General features: G+C 37.3%; 1 non-coding gene across 1 annotated transcript; it reads right to left on the bottom strand.

The window, feature by feature from the left end:
- Nucleotides 1-13,756: 13,756 nt before the first annotated feature.
- Nucleotides 13,757-13,832, bottom strand: TRNAD-GUC (transfer RNA aspartic acid (anticodon GUC)). The gene has a single exon. It is a non-coding gene; the product is annotated as a tRNA-Asp (tRNA).
- Between the last annotated feature and the right edge of the window lie 6,416 nt (nt 13,833-20,248).

The raw sequence follows: 20,248 nt of genomic DNA on the forward strand, positions 1-20,248 counted from the left end.
ACATCTGCCAATTGCCTGCCGTTCTGACCTTTACCCAACACCTTCTCCACCTCTACTTAAATAGATCCCCTAAGCAGTCTTCCCTTAATTTTGGTGCTTTGTACTTAGTATTTTGCCCATCTTTTCATTCCTGATCTATCTTCAAACACAATTTTGTGTTTGTTACCAGTATAACTCACACTTGCTTCACACCCAAGTTTAAGATCATGTATGTTATCACTGATTGTGAATGCAAGTGTGCCCAGACAACAGCTGTCTCTGAATCCTCTTCCTCCAAATTTCCTTACTATTCAACATAGAAAAGCTTAGTCAGGCTCAGCTCACCAACTATCCTGAACTAACATGGTCATACATGCACACATTTTAAAATAAAATAAAACTGTTTAAATACAAGGGGAAATGATTTAAATAAAAAACATTTTAGTGTCAAAAGAAAAGGTGATACCAATTATTAAGCATTAATGCCGAAGAAGGTTATGGGAAGTCAGGGATTGTGTGTGTGCTGCCTTAAATCACACACAGTCCCTAATACTATGCTATGCATAGCAAGTACTCAGTAAATATTCCTTTATGTGTTGCTCGATTATTGTGACTTAAATTTATAATTTTGAAAAATACTGATGTATCATATTAGAACATGCCACACAGTCTGTTCCTAGTTCCCGTTCTCTTGAGCAGCCTTGGCTCGCTATCCCAATGATTATTATGTTCTGAGGTCTCTCGTTGCCACATTTCATCACAGCTGTGACAGCATTGAAGTGGCCGAGTAAATGGAGGGCCTGTTCATAAAATCATTTCAAGTGAAGGCGCTTCCGAGTCCTTCCTGCTGTCATTCAAATCTATATCATTATTTACTGTAACCCATAAAACAACAAGGTCTCATACTTCTTCCTTCATTGAACCTATCCTACTAGGCAAGCTATCCGAAAGGGCACTGAGGTACAATAAGGCTGGTCACTCAGAATTATTTCCTCAAGGAATTCTATTCTGTCTCTAAACTGTGGATAATTGAAATTGATGGTCTTATGGATTTTAAGGTAATTAAATGCATTAACCTAAAGATTTGGTGCTTTGAAATGAACAGGCCCCATGCAGTGGGTGCAGAAAACTGGGAAGTCATTATGTATCTGTTTTGAGATGAACACTTTGCCACTGCTGACATTCTGTAACTTTTTATTATATTAAAAAAGAAAGTAAGCCAGACTGGTTGCCGTGGAAATGATTATGATGTCACAGTGGATGATGACTTATCACAATATACAAGAAGCAAGAGCAGATGTGCTTGTAAGAAACAAAGATCTTGTTTTCCATCCAATGTTCTCAAAACAAAATACAAAGAGAAAAATACCCAGAGCACATAATATAAAGAAAAAAATTGCTTCTAAATAGAATGTTTTACAAAGTTTTCCATAAAGACTCAGCTGCTCCTCAAAGCACACCCAGCCTGACCATGGATAGCAGACGTGAAATTACAGTACTGACAAAATTCAGGTTGCACAATCTCTCCTTTCAAAGGCTCTAAGCATACTTGATACACCCACAATTACAGAAGCAGGTAATGAGAGAGATTCTGACTTTCCTCCTATTGTTGTTATTGTACTTAGCTAGATAAGGCTTGATAAAATTTGTTAAAAATAAATCTAAGCAGTAATTTATTAATTCTATTGAAAAGGTCTTTTGGCTTTTATTATAAGATGCATTAGATAATTTTTCTAAATCACATTATTTTGTCCAGAGAGATGGGTAGCAATTTATCAACTTTTAGTAAAGAATCAAAGTTCTTAACAATTAATTATCTGCAAGCTATAGTATTTCTTCTTACAACTTTATTATTTCACATCACAATTAATTTTATTTGATTTTTAAAATGGATATTCAAAGTTTATGACAATGACCTCCTGAAATGCACAGATAGGATAAAAAAATATATCAAACAAATGGGTTGCGCCAAAATATATTATAATGTTTTCATTACATTACTTTAAATTCAATCCTATAATTTGATGGTCATTTGATGTTACCCTCCTAAATTAATTCTTGAGATTCTTAAATATCACCTACCAAACCTCTAATATTTCTTAGAATTTTTCAAAATTTAAATAATAAAATCAGTGATAATAAAGTTCTCATTCCCTAAAGTAAAAAACAAAAACAAACCTCCATCCAACTTGCAGCATAAATTTGTCAATAAAAATTTAGAATTCTTAGATAGCTAAATGAAAGATATGAACTGAATGGAAAGGAGATAAACTAACAATTCTTAAAATATACTGCTTCTAAAGAAATTTACTATTGAACAATCTTTTAAATAAAAACATAAAAGACTAAAATACATTGGGTTAGAATTCTGCATTACTATTAAGTAGTACCATATACATATATATATACACACACACACACACACACATTAATTTTACTCTTAAGTTAATATCCAAACTAATTATTCATTTTCATTTAAAATTGAATATGTCAATTTCATTGAGAAATGAAAAATACTAGAATTACATAAAAGAAAAACTAAAAATAAAAGAGTAAAAATTAAAAGTTTACTAAGTTCTCTAGCTTAAGTTAAAACTGTATTAAAAATAAGTAACAGGTATTTCTGAAAGCTAGACTTTAATTCTAGTTTTAGTTCTGTGATCATACTGACATCATACACTATTTAAGACATAAATTCACTTTTTAAAGTATATGATATGAATAATATGAATACAGTACTCTAAATGGACACCAATATTTGAGGTGCATAATGAGAACTGGAATACTATGATAATAAAACTTCTGAAAAAGAGGACTACAAACATTTAAGAGACAGGCTTTTTATAAACAACTACAAAGATTTAGGAGAAGTCAAGGAAATGTTTAATAAGTGCAAAAGACAGTAACAACTTACTTGATTCAGACAAAGTGTGAAGGCATAAGTTTAAAAAATAGCAGAGGTATTTGGAAGTAGGAAAAGAGAAAGGAAAATGCATTAAAGGGGTAATGAATGAATGACTACACAGCATTGGCATATTTTTTTATTAATTTTAATGTGGTGACATTAATCAATCAGGGTACATAGGTTCAGAGAAAACATCTCCAGGTTATTTTGACATTTGATTATGTTGAATACCCATCACCCAAAGTCAAATTGTCTTCTGTCACCTTCTATCTGGTTTTCTTTGTGCCCTTCCTCTCCTCTCACCCCTTCCATTCCCCTCCCCATCCCCAGTAACCACCACACTCTTGTCCATGTCCCTGAGTCTCATTTTTATGTCCCACCTATGTATGAAATCATATAGTTCTTAGTTTTTTCTGATTTACTTATTTCACTCAGTATAATGTTAACAAGGTCTATCCATGTTGTTGTAAATGATCTGATGTCATCATTTCTTATGGATGAGCAGTAAGTATTCGATAGTATATATGTACCACACCTTCTTTATCCAATCATCTATTGAAGGCTTTTTGGTTATTTCCATGTCTTGGCCACTGTGAACAATGCTGCAATGAACATGGGGCTGCATGTGTCTTTACGTACCAGTGTTTTTGAGTTATGGGGGTATATTCCCAGTAGAGGGATTGCTGGGTCAGATGGTAGTTCTATTTTTAATTTTTTGAGGAACCACCATACTTTCCCCTTGTACTAAAATTAACTCAAAATGGATCGAAGATCTAAATATAAAACCTGAAACAATAAATTACACAGAAGAAAACATAGGTGCTAACTCATGGACCTTGGTTACAAAGAGCACTTTATGAATTTGCCTTCAAAGGCAAAGGAAGTGAAGGCAAAGATAAATGAATGGGATCAGACTAAGACGCTTTTGCTCAGCAAAAGAAACTGACAACAAAACAGACAGCCAACTAAATGGGAGATGATATTTTAAAACAACAGCACAGATAAGGGCCTAATATCCAAAATATACAAAGAACTCATAAAACTCAACAACAAACAAGCAAACAATCCAATAAAAAAAATGGGAAGAGGACATGAACAGACACTTCTCCCAGGAAGAAATACAAATGGCCAACAGATATATGAAAAGATGCTCATCTTCATTAGCTATTAGAGAAATGCAAATCAAAACTACAATGAGATACCACCTCACACCTGTTAGATTAGCTATTATCAACAAGACAGGTAATAACAAGTGTTGGAGAGGCTGTGGAGAAAAAGGAACTCTCATTCACTGCTGGTGGGAATGTAAAGTAGTACAACCACTATGGAAGCACTGGCATATTTTATATTGTATTGACGAAGGATTCCATCTCTATGTTAGCTTTTCTTAACAAAGATAGTACTAAATCTATGTAAATCACCATGTTAAGAAGTAAGAATGGCCCTGGCCGGTTGGCTCAGCGGTAGAGCGTCGGCCTGGCATGTGGGGGACCCAGGTTCGATTCCCGGCCAGGGCACATAGGAGAAGCGCCCATTTGCTTCTCCATCTCCTCCCCCTCCTTCCTCTCTGTCTCTCTCTTCCCCTCCCGCAGCCAAGGCTCCATTGGAGCAAAGATGGCCCAGGCGCTGGGGATGGCTCCTTGGCCTCTGCCCCAGGCACTAGAGTGGCTCTGGTCGCGGCAGAGCGATGCCCCGGAGGGGCAGAGCATCGCCCCCTGGTGGGCAGAGCGTTGCCCCTGGTGGGCGTGCCGGGTGAATCCCGGTCAGGCGCATGCGGGAGTCTGTCTGACTGTCTCTCCCCGTTTCCAGCTTCAGAAAAATACAAAAAAAAAAAAAAAAAAGTAAGAATGTTATAAAAAATGATGACTCAGTCTTTCTCTAAAATTGCTTTAAAATTATAAGGGAGATAAGATACAAATGCCTGAAAAACTATATTTTATTGTGAGCTAATTGAAAACCTTATTGATGTATATACTAGGTACTAAAAAAGTTAACTGAAATGAAATTACAAAGCATATTTTTATCATTTATGGTGGCAACATAGTTCAGGGACACAAATATCATAACATGTGGCGTAATGATTCAACAGAACTAAAGCTGCTTGTAACAGTGATAGAATATGTTATCTTTTCATATACAAAGTTTTTTTGTCTGTAATTAGGTTTTATTTGTATTTTTGATTTTATTAAAAAGTGCATAAGTAAAAAAATTTTATTTTAGAGACTCCCAATGAGGGTGAACAAACACAAACTGGGTAATTTCTAGTCTATGGGAGAGATATCTTAGTTTGCAAGTTACTGTAAACTTTCCACCCCTACAGGAGAGTGGGTTAATTTAGCTGTTGCTCTGAGAGGTTTTCTTCCCAATAACAGTTGGCTGAGAGCTGTATAAAAATATCGGAATCTGACATATTGTATTAGAAGGATTACATTTTGAAGAGCAAGCATGAGAAATGGGTATTCCAATCCATGTGGGAGAGAATATTTTTCTTTTTTAAAAAATAGAAAACACACTTTTAAAATTAGAAAGAAAACCAATAGAAAAATAAGGTATGAAGTAGTGGTCAGCTTTTATAACATTACAATAATTAACTGTACCTCTGCCATCACACTAATTTAAGAATGTCCTTTGTGAACCTGCCATTTAGAATATTTGCGTGCTTAATTTATTAAAGAAACACAATATAACCCTAACCAGGCTATTCTTGGCCTTGATCAGCTACAAATCTTTTTTTTTTTCCATTTTAGAGAGAGAGAGAGAGGAGACAGAGAGAGAGAAGGGGGGAGGAGCTGGAAGCATCAACTCCCATCTGTGCCTTGACCAGGCAAGCCCAGGGTTTTGAACCGGCGACCTCAGCATTTCCAGGTTGACGCTTTATCCACTGCGCCACCACAGGTCAGGCAATCAGCTACAAATCTTAACTCATTTAATGCTTATTTAATTTTAAAGAAAAACTTGTGAGGTGAATTCTACTTTTACACCTTTAACAGATAAGGAAACTGAGGGTTCAAGACATTTGCCTAACTGTGAAGTCACAATTAAGTAACACAGCTGGATTTGACCCTGAGACCTTCTGGATTAAAGGATTTTAGTCAGTGTGGCACCAATGATACATCTGTCGGTATCACCTGGATCAAATTCCTCTTGGAGCACTGAGCTGAGAAATGTTGTATCTGTGTTTGGGCTGATGGTTTCACAGGCTTCCTCGACAATCAGATTAATTAATGTATTTTGACTATTGCTTGGTTGCTTTCAGAAATCAAAGTTCAGAATCAAGCTTTGTGTTCAATTTGGGCTTTTTCATAACCAGAATTTCTTGATGCTTTTTCTTTTTCCTTTGCTTCTTAGAGTCTTTTGTTACGTATAGGTTTTTATCTTATTGTTCTCTGAATTTACTGGGAGTGGAATTTTTTTTAGAAAGTATTGGGGAACCAATCAATAACCAACTTGTAATAGTAACCACAAATCAGTTTTGAAGAGAACCCCAGATTGTTTTCTAATTTGCAAATAAAAGAACTACAGGAGACCAGACACGGCTGCTACCAGTCATTTAAGATAAGGCACAGCTAAATTCAACTTCAAGATCACTGGAAACCAGTGGTCTTAACTTCTTTTAATATTTAACAATAAAAACATACACAGATGTAATTACATTTAGCCTTTTCAAAACATTCATTCTTTCCTTCAGTGGTACTAAAAGAACCATTGCTCACTAGGCCCACTTTACATAGTGACTATGAGGATAATAGTGACTGCTTAACTTTATCATCCAAGTTAAAATGATGCTATGTCCTTTTATCTTTCATCAAAGGCAGAGCTAAATGGTAGAGAATGAAATACTGCGATTCTAGATGACTTGTTGCGATCTAGCCTGACTTCTACCACTAACTAGCTGGTTTACATTGAAAAATTATTTAAATTCTCTGGGTTGAATATTACGTGATCAAAACACATCTTCACTATACCATTCCACCTCTCCTTCTAGCTGGATCACTCTCTGACACTATCCTTTTATTTTGTATATGAAGAAATAAAGACCAAAGAAATGAATTGAATCAGAGTAAAATGGTACCACAGTTTCCTAACTTCTAGAATTGTTTTTATAAATAAATTTTTATTAATTTTAATGGGGTGACATCAATAAATCAGGGTACATATATTCAAAGACAACATGTCTAGGTTATCTTGTCATTCAATTATGTTGCATACCCATCACCCAAAGTCAGATTGTCCTCTGTCACCTTCTATCTAGTTTTCTTTGTGCCCCTCCCTCTCCTCCTCCCCCTGACTTCTAGAATTTGATTATTAAGAAATCAAACATTGCAAGTACATACCAACCTTCTCCCTCTCAACCCAGTAGTTACAGCTGTTCTATAAGTAGTATCTTTCTTTTCCATTTTATTATACTTCTACTATGTATATATATAAGTAAATAATACATAATATTGTTTTCAATGATTTTAACAATTAATGTAAGAGTCCTTTTACAATTGGCTTATTTCACCCAACATGAATATTACAGATTTTATCCATGTTGATATATGGAGCAATATATCACTTTTATATAATATTTCATATAAAGTGAAATAGTATTTCAATAAAGTGATTTGCTTCAATTTGTTTATCTATTTTCTTTCTTAAACAGTGGCTTTCAACCTTTTATTTTTTGACTATGCAATCCAAAGGGAGTAAAAATATATTTTCTGTGATGACCCAGTATATATGTATATCTATGAAACCAAAGTTTGACTTTTTATTTATACCTTCTATATGTGATATACTTTAATTTCATTTTTAAAAATATACTGGCTGTGGCCAGTTGTGTCAGTGGTAGAGCATCAGCCTGGTGTATGTTGGTCCCAGGTTCAGTTCCTAATCAAGGCACACAGGAGAAGCGACCGTCTGCTTCTCTACTCCTCCCTCTCTCCCTTCTCTTTCCCCCTCCTGCAGCCATGGTTTGATTGGTTTGAACGATCAGCCCCAGGTGCTGAGGATGGCTCCATGGAGCCTCTACCTCAGGCACTAAAAATAGTTCGGTTGCAAGCATGGCCCCAAATTGGCAGAGCATTGGCCCCAGATGGGGGTTGCTAGGTGGATTCCAGTGGGAGTGTATGCAGGAACATACACTGTCTCTCAATCTCCCCTCCTCTCACTTGGAAAAGAAGAAAAAAATACTGGTAATGACAAACTAAACATATAGCCCACTAATGCATTACAACCTGACATTTGAAAAACATTCTAGGAAATAATTTTCAAGCTGTACAACACTTCCTATACTCTTATATTCCTCTAGAATGGAGTGGGAATCTAGGGGTAGGGGAATGAGTCCTGCTTAGAATATTTTTTAGTCAATGAAATATGTAACTAAATAGGAATATGTTAAAAATTGGGTAACTTAGGTACAGAAAGCAAATTTGTGAACCATGAGGTTTAGGCAGGGAGGATGATTTATCATGAAGTAGTTCTGAAAAATTGTGTATAGATTTTTAAATAAATGATTCATGTATTTAATTGATGCTACAAACTTACTACTTTCAGGATTCCTGCCAACAGTCTGTTTGTAAATAAGATTGCAGGACGGTGGGTGTGTGTGTAGAGGGAAGTAAAGGGGGAGGGGATAAGTGGTGATGGATGAAGACTTGACTTGGGGGGGTAAACACATACAGAGTACAGAGATGTAGAATTGGGCACCTGAAACCTGTATAATTATGTTATCCAGTGTCACATCTATAGATTCAGTTTAAAAAAATATTTTTAGAACATGAATGAAAACAACTCATTTTAACTTATAGATTTGTCATCCCATCGAAGAATGTCCATAATTCAGAAAAATGGCTTTATCTGTATTTCTATAAACTACATCAATAAACTTTATTCAGTTTTATTGCAATATATATATATTTGCAGACTTAAATACAAATGCTTTATTGACATAAATGTCTCCTATGAAGATGCTGTAATAGAAATTTCTGTGGTGAGTGGAAGTGGGACTATTTTCTTTTCAAAAAATGAATCTTCTTGAAGGTGCACTTTAGCCTATGGGTGTGACTATAGACAAGACTATCTTGCATTTAGCAAGGTTGTTAATTTCCATTTGCTTTTTTGTCATTGCCATCATCTAGCTTACCTATTCCTTTCATCATCAGCTCTCACTGTACAATGCTTGGCAATATCTAGTGACTTCGATGAACAAACCAGTCCTCACAGGATCCAGAGGCTTTCAGCTGCCTGTCTTCCTTCCTTGATTTGGAAGGAAGTAGTGGAGTAGAGTTGGCAGAGGACAAAGCCAAATCTGCCAAAGCTCAGAAGAAAGAGCACTCAAACTACGAGTGCAAGGGGGAGCAAGTGTTACAAGGCTATCATCCCAATTAGGAGCCATTTAGTGGCAATGGATCTGCAGGAGCTGGACTCTGTGAAACAATTATGAAGGTGAATCTTTCACCTTGAAAGAGAGTACCTGCTGCAATCTCTAGCCACAATGTAAAGATATAAATAATAATAGGCATATTTGACCCCTGAAAGTGTGACTATCCATCTGATTCCAGATTAAAGGAGGCAGCAGACTGATAAAAAGATGGAATTAGTGGACAGGAGCTCCAGGTGAAGCCAACTCATCTCTTCCACACTCTGAATTCAAACGTGACTTGCTGTCTCTGCTCCTCTGATTCAGTATGCGCTGCTCCATCCTCTCCTGCACTCTTCTTACTATAGTCCTTGAAACTCTTCCCTTAAGCCAAACAAATGAGCAAGCAAATCCATCCTATATCCTCTCATTTACTTAGAAAAAAAATGTATTTCCTAAATGAAAGAGCTCTTCCTTGAGGCCACTACTCCTTTTTAAAGTGAAATAAATATGTAACTTAAAGAAACCAGGACACTTTTAAGAAAAAAGGGGGTACTAGTAATAATGTCAGGATTGTTATTGGCAAACTAGATTATATGGTCACCCCCATTGATAGTCCTCTCAAGAGAAGGCCACTCATGTTCCTATGATTCACCTAGCTCAGTGTTAGAAAATGGGGTCAGCATCCCCCATACAATTCCAAACCAGTTTTCACAATATTTACACTTGTATGAAACTCCAGTTCCTCTGATGCTCCCTGTTTTCTGCTACTTGTTACTACTCTTCCTCCTTGCTGAATTTATCAGTTCATTAGGGACTCATTCTTCAAAGCCTTCAGCACCTAGTTCAGAATCTTTCTTTATTATCCAAGACCCAAGACAATCCTCTGATTAATTTATCACTTTTCTGATAATACAACTCCTAGAAGACATGATTTCTCTCCCTGTTCTGGATCCTGACATCATTCACTCCATCGAAAATATGTTTATTCATAGTCCTCTATGTTTTCATCTCTCATTCAGTATTTTTTCTTAGACAAGTTTTTTTGTTGTTTGTTTTTTTAGCATGCACGAGAGAGAGACAGAGAGGAGAAAGACAGAGAGAGGGACAGACAGACAGGGAGAGAGATGAGAAGCATCAACTCACAGTTGTGGCACTTTAGTTGTTCATTGATTGCTTTCTCATATGTGCCTTGACCAAGGGTCTGCACCTGAGCCAGTGACCTCTTGTTCAAGCCAGCGACCTTGGGCTCAAGGCAACAACCATAGGATCATGTCTATGACCCCACACTCAGACCAGCAATCCCATGCTCAAGCTGGTGAGCCCACACTCAAGCCAGCAACTTCAGGGCTTTGAATCTGGGTTCACCACGTCCCAGGACAACATTTTATCCATTGAGTCACTGCCTGGTCAGGCCTTAGACAAGTTCTTCAACCTCACTGGAATCCAAGGTCTCTATATCCCCTTAATATTCTCCATTCATTGGCACTCTATCTGTTAGTATCCTTCTTTATGGTTCATTACTGCAATTTCAAACTTTTTTTTATCCCATGTTTTCCAGCTCCCCACCTGGTGAAATTTTTATACTGGATCAATCCTTTCATATTTTCCAAGCCTACAGCTAGACTGGGATTTCAGTTACAGCATCAAGAATATCGATGATTTATTTGTGGTCACCAGTCTCAAATGGTACCTTTATTCTGCCCATCGATTTTTCCATATATATATTTTTTGGTTTCTTGCACATTTTTTCTGGCAACTATTTCAAGCCTATTCATTCTTCTTAAATGTTCAATCCAGTCATTTCCCCCTTTACTCTCAGTAAATACCACTAACACGGTCTTCAAACCTCCTCAACTTCCCATCATATCAATTGACTTACCTGTGTTCTTTCCTGCTTCTCTCTACACCGTTATCCTCTCCCCTATCTGAAGCTAGTTATTTCACTCTTGCTCTAGATCCTTTTTCACCTTGTCTCCTCAGCAATCTCATTTTACCAATATTCTTCTGTCCTCAATATCTTAATGGCAATTGACCCCTTCTCAGCGGCATGGAGACATGCTGAAGTTTTACTTAAGAACAAAAATGTACTCGATCCCATATCCTCCTCCAGCTACTAGCTTCTGCCCTTCCTCTTACAGCTAAATAACATTGAAATAAGGGTCTCTATCTACAGCCTTCACTCCCTCACTTCTCATTCCCTCCTCAACAACTCTAATCTGTTTTCTGCTGTTAGCATTAGGGGCAGTGTTTGCCACTTTGAATCTCTTCCTTTCCCCTTCTTAGACTACCTGGTTTTCTTATCAGACCTCTGACCGGTTCCATTTAGACAGCCTATTTAAATAATGCTGCTGTGCCTCGTGAATCTTCTGAAGCTGGCTGGCTTGATCAAGGGTCCATGATTCACTGACGTTTGAAAGCGGACAAAAGAGTGAGTCATGATATTCTCAAGGGTCATGAGAGAAGTGTGGCCAGACGACAAGGGTCATACACAGAATAGCATGACCTTAGTGAGCTTCACTCTCTAGGGCCTGGCTTTTATCCTTGTGGGATTCAAGAAACTGAAGTTCATAGGTCCACTATTATTCTTAAAAAACACAACTAATAAAAGTTGAAACTCATAAGAAATGGCTATATAAAAATTCCCAAATATCTTTTCTTTATAAAGAAAAGCATAATTTGTCAAGTACATTGTCTCCACAGAGGAAAATGACATGGAATGTGAAAATATCACAAAGTTGCTACTGTTGGATTTGTAATTGATCAAGGATCAATTTGGGCATGATATGCTGTGTATGGTACCAGACCTTACAGACTGCAGTATCCATATCAGGAAGGACCTCTGAAGTCAATAGTTCTCAAGATGTGGGGAAGGGATACTCTCTCTCATCTATGATAGGTTAAGAACAAAGGTGATTACTGTTTAAATATTTTACTAGTCTTCTGTTAAGCATTCATTCTCTAACAAAATATGGAGAAATGTTAAATTATTTCTAAGACTATATTATAAGCATAGCAGAACAAATATTCATTCTGTAGACTATTTCCTAATCTTTGAGGAAGCTCCTTTCTGTTAGAAAAGAGTATTCAAAATGACCTACAGTAGAGCAAAGTTCCTCCAAAGCCATCGATCAACTTACTTCATAAATAGCAATTCTGGTATCAAATATAGTATTGATTATATTTTCTTTTAGAAAAAAAATCCTCTACAAGAGAAAAAAAATGTAACTTCCATATCTATGCAAACTGGGACAGAAAAACATGAATTAAAACAATACAGTTTAGCCTGACCAGGCGGTGGTGCAGTGGATAGAGCAGGAGTAATCAACCTTTTTATACCAACTGCCCACTTTTGTATCCTGTTAGTAGTAAAATTTTCTAACAGCCCACCTCTTCCACAGTAATGGTGATTTATAAAGTAGGGAAGTAACTTTATAAAATTTATAAAGCAGAGTTACAGCAAGTTAAAGCATATAATAATTACTTACCAAGTACTTTATGACGAATTTTTGCTGTTTGGCAGAATAAATCTTTATAAAACAACTTACTATAGTTAAATCTCTTTTTATTTATACCTTGGTTGCTCCACTACCACCCACCATGAAAGCTGGAATGCCCACTAGTGGACGGTAGGGACCAGGTTGACTATCACTGGGATAGAGCATCGGACTGGGATGCAGAGGACCCAGTTTCAAAACCCAGGTTTGAAACTCCAAGGTCATCAGCTTGAGCGCGAGTTCATCTGGTTTGAGCAAGGCTCACCAGCTTGAGCCCAAGGTCGCTGTCTTGAACTAGGGGTCACTCAGTCTGCTGTAGCCCCCCAGTCAAGGCACATATGAAAAAGCAATCAATGAACAACTGAGGTGCGCAACAAAGAATTGATGCTTCTTGTCTCTCTTCTATCCTGTCTGTCTGTCCCTATCTGTTCCTCTCTGTCTCTGCCACACATACACACACACAGAAAAAAAAAATAGTACAGTTTCTCTATTCCAGTATTCACTGTATTTTTAAATTAAAACTGAGAGAAAAGTCCTATTCTCACAGGCTGCACTTAATGAATCCCAGGAAAATGGACAAATTGACCTTTACCACAGAGTCACTCTCTACTAGAAAGTCTGTTTCTTGAAATCCAAAATTTCATTAAGAATACCATAACCATTTAACTTGCAATTTTTACCACAGAGAGTCAATAATTTATTTATTTATTTATTTATTTATTTATTTATTTATTTATTTATTTTTTGTATTTTTTCTGAAGCTGGAAATGGGGAAGCAGTCAGACAGACTCCCGCATGCGCCCCACTGGGATCCACCCAGCACGCCCACCAGGGGGCGATGCTCTGCCCATCCGGGGCGTCGCTCTGTCACAACCAGAGCCATTCTAGCGCCTGGGGCAGAGGCGAAGGAGCCATCCCCAGCGCCCAGGCCATCTTTTGCTCCAATGGAGCCTTGGCTGCGGGAGGGGAAGAGAGAGACAGAGAGGAAGGAGAGGGGGAGGGGTGGAGAAGCAGATGGGCGCCTCTCCTGTGTGCCCTGGCCGGGAATCGAACCCGGGACTCCTGCCTGACAGGCCGACGCTCTACCACTGAGCCAACCGGCCAGGGCCGAGAGTCAATAATATATTCATTGCACATGTTGTTAAATCCAGCTCTTTGGGCAGCAAACTGTTGGGTAGCATACCACGACTGAATTAATTGAAAAGAAAACTGAATGTCCACACTCTTAGAAGGATAATTGGAATGTGTTATCAACACAGAACTCTACCAAATTCAGTGCTTGCCTGTGTATGGAACATAACCTACAGTGTGTCCGTAAAGTTATAGTGCATTTTTGACCGGTCACAGTAAAGCAACAAAAGATGATAGAAATGTGAAATCTGCACCAAATAAAAGGAAAACTCTCCCAGTTTCTGTAGGATAATGTGGCAGCATGTGCACATGTGTAGATGATGACGTAACACCGTGTATACAACGGAGCAGCCCACAGCCATGGCATTCGAGATGTGGACGGTACAGAAGAAAGTTTAGTGTGTTCTGTTTTGGAGACAGTATAACATGGTGGGTATTACATATTCTTTCTAGAACTTAAAACATGTCTTTGAGTCCAGCTCTGACATTGCGACATCCTGGACAAGATAAAATATTTCCAAGCTTCAATTTCTTCATGTGAAAATGGAGCTAATATTACCACTTTTAAAAATGACTGCAAGGGCTAAATGAGATAATGTATGTAATGTGCGAACCATGATGATGATATATACGGCTTTCCCAGTCACACTGATGCTCCTACTTCACTGAAATCAGTTATATCATCAATCTAAAGTGCTATAGATGCTGCATAGGATTTATTTCCCAATAATGGTATATTTCAACAATAGTCTTCCAATGAAGCAGTTTCAGGAATATAGTTTATAGGACTTCTGATGATATCTTGAGTCTACCATGTGGGACTTTCCCAGGTGTCTAGTACCTCACCATGACGTCAAGTTTTAAGTACCCTTTTGAACAAAACTGCTACGGGGAGAAATATTGATGGTGTTATTCTCATATTCACATATCTTGTCTTAAGACAGTTCAGAATGCCACACTATCCTCTATATTAAGTTAACCTTTCTCTAAACCACAAGTCATGAGAATTGGGGGAGGTGACATTTGACTTTACTACCTGTAAATGACCTTCCTTTGATTCACTTTCCTCTGCCACACCACAGACCGTCTTTCAGAGTTATCAAGCAGGAAATGGCTCATGGCTCTCCATCGTTATCCCTGTGTAGTTTTTAATTCCAAGGGTGCACTTTTTCTTTGTAATGTGTTCTTCTCTTTTCTTCAGGCTATATAGCATTGTTTAAACATGCCGTGTGACTTTGCTGTACTGTGAAAAAATTTTGGTCTATAAAGAGTGGAGGCTTCTCACAGGCACTGGACATGTAATTCCATGAGTTTTTCACAGGATTAAAAAAAGGATCATACTCTTACTGGTACTGGTTTACTCGCCATATATTTCCCTAAGATGCAACCTGGCATCACCTTGCTTCAGACTATGGCTATCTCCAGCAGAATCTAACCATTGATATCACAGATCTTTAGTCTAGTCTGACCTAATTTCACCTCCCAATGCCAAAGTCAAATAGTCATTTTTGGTTTTTCTTTTCCTCATGGCTGGTAATTAGCTTGTATCTAAATTAATGTGCACTAGACAATGTGTTCCCCTTTACTGTTAACCTCTTCTATTTATGAGCTGTGTCTTCATAAAGTTTACTCATCTTCTTTCCTGTACTACCCTTTACTGGAGGTTCCAATAACTTCCATTATATTTTTTATATTTAATAATTTTAGGGTTTCTTAGAAGAATGTTCTTCCCAATGCCTTATTTAGATTTGTTGTTTTTTTGAGCACCAGCTATTTACACTTGACCCAGCTCGAAGTTTCTTCATTTTGGCACTAATAAAACTTAATTCTTGAAATGCTGAATACATTTTCATTTTAAAGCAACTATGATAGCTTTTATTGACATCTTTAAAAATGTGTGCTTTCATTTTTATTCAAAAACTTAGCTAGTATTCACCCCCTTGGCCTAAGTTTAACTCCCCACAATTTATAGTTCTCATTTGAGATAAGAGATAGCTTATCCTCTGTTCTACATCAAAATGTGCTCTCTAGAAGAAGCCTGATATTATTCTATCAAAGTGTGAATTTAAGTCATAATATTACCTCTTATTAGGTACAAGAGTCTTATCTCTAATTGCAAAGTAACACTCTTAAGAACTGCTAAAAGACACTATTGTTTAAGGTGAAGAGAATGAGAAGATCCTTACCCATAGGACTCACGTGTTACCCGGACAGACTCCAGACTATATCAACCTGGTCAAGAAGGCAAAGTTGTGAGGTATTAATATGCCTTCTTTAGGAAACGGATTTGGTATCTTAGAGCGTTTTCTTTAAAACTGTGGTTCCAATTCTGGCTTCCTTGCTTTTTCACAGTACCAATATAGGTTGGCAGGAAAAAGTAAGACCATTGCCCACATCCCACTTAAAAAGAGAATACCAGTTCAAAGAGGAGACCATCATAACCTGACAAAAATAAAACAAGTAATCAGTTTTATAACATTGTGTCTATGCATGCTTGTTCATCTCAACTTTTTTAGGGATTCAAGTTATTTTAGGGCACCTACTCTGAATGATTATGTTTGAGAGCCAGAAAAATAAAGCCATCTAAATAAGAAATTAGTATATAATATGTATTAGTAAAGTACTGTGATGTTTTGAATTGCCCTCTCCTAACCTCTGCTATAAACAAAACCCAAACTTAAAACATAGAATTAATTCCTTAAACAACCAGGAATGCACTTTTAGCTAAGTTCCTTTACTAGAGCTTTTAAATCTAAAATAGATAAAATAATCCAAAGGTTAAAAAAATTAATACTTCATAATATACTTTTTAGCTACATTACCTTTTAAATTTTTTCTTTTGCTAATTGCACTTAGTGGTTATAGAATTCATTTAAATATTTTGCATTTCTTGACAGTCAACTTGGTATTACTTACCAGGTATTAACATGAAATAATGTGTTGATGAAACAGGGCACATATATGTATTTCACTCAAAATTGTATTTGGAATACAATTTTAGTCACTTTAACTACTTATACTTTTAAAATTTATATCACATTCTTCACATGAACCATAATCAGAGCTAAATATATTTGTAACATGATATTTTATCCACAATTTGAACAAACTTTTTATGGAATGAGAATGTTATCTGAATTTCTACTCATTTTGTCCACTGAAAACAGTTTAAGACACAGAATCCAGGTATGTGGTTACCTCCATATAGGCATTTAGTAAATGCCTACTGAGTAACAACTCGTGTCAAACATTTTGTTAGTTCTAAGAAAATCACTGTTACTGGGACATACATAATCCCTGCTCTTAAAAACATGACATTCTAGTGGAAAAGAAAGTTTATCTTTTAAAAACTTAACAAATGATTAAAATATTTACAAATTGTACAGTGAAGGAAATGTGCAGTGTGCTAATACAGGGGTTTGTGCCTGGAAGGCACAGTTTCAGTGGGATGGGACAGAAAGGATAAGCAGGAACCAGACATGTGAAAAACGAGAGGGGCCAGGTATGTCTTCTCTCACCTCCTTACCTTCCACCCCAAAGTGAAAATTTAACTCTCCAACTTGAAACAGTGGGCAAAGAGGATGGTACTGTTTTTCCCTCGTAGTACATTTTTATGTGTAGACTAAATATATATATTTATACCACATATATATATACACACACACACACACACACACACACACTTTTAAAATGTGTGCAGTGTAGTTGTGGTATAAGGTGGAAATATATTCTTTAACCACTGTATAATACTGTCGGGAAAAAATTGTGAACAAGGTGAACTACTACAGTTTATACAAAGGTTCCTTCCCACAAGTGAAACTGTGAGTTTCAGAACCAGAGCCATTTGACATCAGAGGATAAGACAGATTCCCTAGTTTTAGTATATAGATATAATGACTTCTTTTGGGTAAGTTGGATGTACCATGAGCTGCAAATGAGCAACGAATATACAATGTTAAAAAGAGGGAAAAGTTTCCCCATTTGGTCTAATTCTTACAGGTGGTCATTTGCTATTCTAAAATCTGAGAGCCACTGCCTCCTGCCCAAATCCCCCAGTTTTAGGGACAGGGACACCAAATGCAAAGTGTCTAAACACAGCCACTAGAGGGAGAGAGTGTGCCTCTGGTGATTAGGAAGCCAATGAAATTAACTCAAGGATAGTCTTTCAAGAAGCTAAATTAAGCTCTAATCAGCGAGGGGCAAGGACTTGATCAACCGTGGTAGCTTTGAGAAACTTTAGGAGGATTCCTTAAGACTGCACAATGATTCCTTTTCTATTAAAGAATCAATCCAGACATTTCATGCTAATTTTCAATATGTTTTAACTCACCTTTTTGGAGGATATTCATAACTTTGTAGATACTTAAACACTTAGGCTTAGTTTATAGGAGGAATTTATGGCAATTTAGAGAAATTATGTTTCCCTTTATATACTAGGAATCAACGTTGCACTTTCTTCTAAGGTAATTTAAGATTAAAATATTAGCTATCTATTGGGATAATTAAAATGATTTGTGGAATTCTATGTTGTCTTTATCAAATATGATTTTAAGAAAATTACTTTTACTTAGATAATTGACAGGATAAAAAAAAACTGGTTCGACCAACACATTACTCACAGGAACTGCAATTTTTCTTAAAATTGTCATAGAGTCATTGCTAGCCTGAGCTCAAATGATTTGCTCTCCAATGAATATTGGTTAATTTTGTTTGCAGTATGGCACCATCACTTTTTGTAATTTAATAACCAGCCTACTGGTTATGATTGTCTAATAAATACTATGCATGAAGTAAACTTTTAAAAAGTAATTCCTTATAAAATGCTAGTATAGTATTATACAAGTTAATACAGTATGCATTACTTAGTGTGTGTCAATGTGAATAAACTTCTTCACCACTGCAAAATCTAAAGAAGAGACATTATCCAAAATTTCCCAGACATACAGAGTATAAAGATATAGTGGATGATTTTATCTCCAATGTATCATTTTTCTATCCTCAGCAAGGGGGGGGGGGGACAGCTCAGCAACTATTTCTGGGATCTTGAATGGAGGAGTTCTGTGCCTGCTCCTCTTTCAGCATTGATTTTCTTCACAATCTGTGATACGGCTTCTCAGAAGTGCTATTTGGCAGCCCTAATAATTTTTATGTATTTTCAAACTCAAGCTGTTGTAGTAATATAAGGTTATAGTAATTATATAGAAATATAAAAAATATAGAAGATATATAAAAGCAATTAAAATGATATTTAAAATAATTATTAAAATTAAATAAAGTTATACCATTTGGATAGGAATTAATATAGTGGCTTGGTGCCATAACTCTGTAATGTGATAAACAGACTCTGACTTACAAGCAGAGCCCAGTTAGTATGTGTGTGAAGTTATACCTAGGTAAGAAGTGGCTTGGTGTTATTTACATTAATTTAATGTAAATAAGAACATCTTTAAAAGTGGTTTAATGTAAACATTTTCAGATTAACATAAAAGGGGATTCCCTTCAAGGAACTCCCAAAAAGGTGGTTTGAGGTGATAATCCTGTTGACACCTGTTAGAAGGCGTTGGCCAGAAAAGGTACTAAAGCTTACAGGCTCTGTGCAGCAGTAGTCGCCCAGACTCCAACGTTGATGTGGACTGTCTCCACGCAGCTCTGAGCTCTGACCAAAGACAGCCAAGAGGAGCACGCCGACAGGGCCCCCTTAAGCTGTACCCAGGCATGCCAAAAGGACTTGTGAGTAATAAATTGCCTGTGTGATTATTGCAATTAATTTGGGGGTCAGTCGTGTCTTTCCTCTGGTGGCACTTAACAGTAGCATCCTCATAGCCGCCTCAGAAGTAGTCCCTGGCCAGGCCTGACCTGTGGTGGCCCAGTGGATAAAGCCTTGACCTGGAAATGCTGAGGTCACCGGTTTGAAACCCTGGGCTTGCCTGGTCAAGGTACATATGGGAGTTGATGCTTCCAGCTCCTCCCCCCTTCTCTCTGTCTCTCTCTCCTCTCTCCCCCCCCCTCCTCTCTAAAAATGAATAAAAAAATTTTTTTTAATTAAAAAGGAAAAAAATAGTTAAAAAAAAAAAAAAAGAGTAGTCCCTGGCTGGTTGGCTCATTGTAGAGCATCGGGGCTGGCGTGCAGGAATCCCGGGTTCGATTCCCCGCCAGGGCACACAAGGGAAGCACCCATCTGCTTCTCCACCCCTCCCCCTCTCCTTCCTCTCTGTCTCTCTCTTCCCCTTCTGCAGCCAAAGCTCCATTGGAGCAAAGTTTGACCGGGCGCTGAGGATGGCTCTGTGGCCTCTGCCTCAGGCGCTAGAGTGGCTCTGGTCGCAACAGAGCGACGCCCCAGAGGGGCAGAGCATCGCCCCCTGGTGGGCATGCCAGGTGGATCCCGGTCGGGCG

Source organism: Saccopteryx leptura, chromosome 11 (assembly GCF_036850995.1).
Source record: "Saccopteryx leptura isolate mSacLep1 chromosome 11, mSacLep1_pri_phased_curated, whole genome shotgun sequence".
Lineage (NCBI taxonomy): Eukaryota > Metazoa > Chordata > Mammalia > Chiroptera > Emballonuridae > Saccopteryx > Saccopteryx leptura.